Source organism: Penaeus monodon, chromosome 35 (genome assembly GCF_015228065.2).
Source record: "Penaeus monodon isolate SGIC_2016 chromosome 35, NSTDA_Pmon_1, whole genome shotgun sequence".
Classification (NCBI taxonomy): Eukaryota; Metazoa; Arthropoda; class Malacostraca; order Decapoda; family Penaeidae; genus Penaeus; species Penaeus monodon.
The window spans coordinates 16,192,301-16,194,800 of record NC_051420.1 but is presented as its reverse complement, the minus strand read 5'-3'; positions in this window follow the sequence as shown (position 1 = coordinate 16,194,800).

Below are 2,500 nucleotides of genomic sequence, written 5' to 3'. Positions count from 1 at the left end.
AGAGAGAGAGAGAGAGAGAGAGAGAGATCGTAACGTTGACGTGTCCCGACACTGACTATTATTCTATTTCATTGTAATCAATCTATGTCACGTGAGATTATTTTATCCACAATAGGTTCCTTACCGATGTTTTTATTTATGAAGTACGACTTCGTAGGCAAGGGTTTTTACAGACAGCACTCATAGGTGAACAGTTTGCTCCTTAAGCAAGGAGTATCGCCACTCACCTGGTAAGGGGTCGTTCGCATACACTGGGGTTCCCACTTCTTTCTGTTATTCCCTGTCACACATTCTATTTTCTTTTCCTCTCATTGTGCATGCTTATTCACTTTGTTTTATCACTTATCACAGGAATTATTCCATTCGTTCTCTATTCTTGTTTTTATTTCACCCTTCTTTTCTCTGTAGGTCTACCAGGGTCACCACCGAATCTTCACATCAATTTGGCACATATTGTGTATCACCCAAACCTTTCATTTTTATTGCATGTCGTATTACCTCATCCAATTCTTTTAATAACGAAGTGTGAGGCAACTTTCACTGGTGCATACAAGTAAGCATTAACAGACATGTAGTCGGTATTAATTAAGCGTCGATAGTCCGACCAGTTATCCATTGCTCATTTGTCTCTCAAGTATACATAAATGAGTGACGGGGATTCTCGTTTCTACAGTCATTGCTTTTTGTTTAAATTAAATAACTTTTTGCCCTTTCATATATATAGGTCATTTGGCAGTACCACCCTTGCCTGTTTGGATGCCCTTCCTAATCAACCGCGGTTCAAAGTTTCAAAACAGAACACCGTGCAATATGAACTAATAAACAATTTACAAAAAAGTAAGAATGACAAGGAAAAGTGGCTACGAGAGAAATGTGATGATGTTAAAATAGTTATAATCCCAAAGAGATATTTTAAAGGATAAGAGATTACTGTTAAACGATCCTTCTCCTCCCAAAATTGCGTCCACGAGACCGAGGACATCGGTGCTCGTTGGGAAGAATATGTCTAAGAATTTTTTGATAATGAACAAGAGCCACCAAAAGATCTAGTCCTGAAAACTGTTACACCTGGCACTTACAATTGTTGACCTGTGATTCTCGCAAATATCTAGATCGATGGCAAAGTTTTGGGGTCCCAATGACCTCGTGAACCGGGGCAGAGTGATACCCATACCTGGAGGGGTCACCAGTGAGGGATGAGACAAAATGGGTCCCTGGTGTACCCGGGCCTATGAGAGGAGATGGTGCACCCACCCCTGGTTCATTCCATATTAAACCACGGAGAACTCTCCTGCGTGTGTTTGCTATGCATGGCGTTCCGTATTACTAGGAGACGAGTCCTGCTAGCTGCATGCTGCACTCTGCAGCTAGCAACACACCTCTTTGGTCGTTTATTCTGGTTAGATGGATGGCTTGATCAAGGGCCGGTCAAGTCAATTGGCTGGTCATATATGGCTAGGGTCAAGCAGGAACTGTCCAGTCAGTATCGCATAGGTCATACGACTGCCATCATTACCGGGTTGTGACTACATATATTTCCTCACTACCCCTGTGGCTGTTGAGAGATTTTGAGCCCTAACTATAGCTTGCCCTCGTAGGATTCTATGGTGGGTGGGGTGGGGGTGAAGAAATGAAGAATTCCAATATATATGATTTCTACAAATTTGTAAAGAACTAGCTCTTTCCCTGATGACCTACGCAATCATCTAGCCAATCCCTCTGGAACATTTTATGTCACTCTGGAACCTTTCCAACTGCCAAAGGGCAAGAATTGGGAACTGTAATGCTTCACGGGCTCCCAGATCAGGTAAGGAGAAAAGTCCTTGTCAATTCATTGAGGAAATCTTACCTGGTAAATACGAAAGTATCTCATATAGTAAATACATTGTAGTAATGACCATTGATGGTTTGATCTTTTCGAAGTACATCGAAAAACAATTGAGGCGTGTCAGTGTGATCCTTCTGATCACCCCACAGTGAGATGGTAAAATGATAGTTGAAGTTTCGTCACCAGACGAGAGTGGCCGTGTGCATGCGATATAGGACAATCCTGGGGCTCAAGACTCATGTTCTCCTCACAAAACACTCATTTGCTACAAGGGAATTGTCTTTTCCCGAGACCTGATGAGTTATTCTGTAAAGAAACTTTTAGAAAAACTAAAGAATTTTAAGAAAATTGGTGGTTTGGAACAATCGACACCAGCTCTTCTTTTAACTTTAGAAACGTTAGTCGTTCCGGAATCAGTTCGCATCGTACCACTGCCTCCACTTCCATGGTTATGGGCATGGAGCCAACTCTTGCCGAAAGTGGACTAATAAGAGAGTGTGTAAAGTGTGGTATGACAGGTCATCAAAGAGATGACAACTATCCGGGTCCAGTATGCTGTTACCACGATATAGAATGTCAGGAAGCTTCTTCAAAGCAGTGTAAAAGGTACATCTTTTAAAATGAAGTATTTTCAATAGGGAACAAGGAGAAAGTTAGTTTTCCAGAAACAAA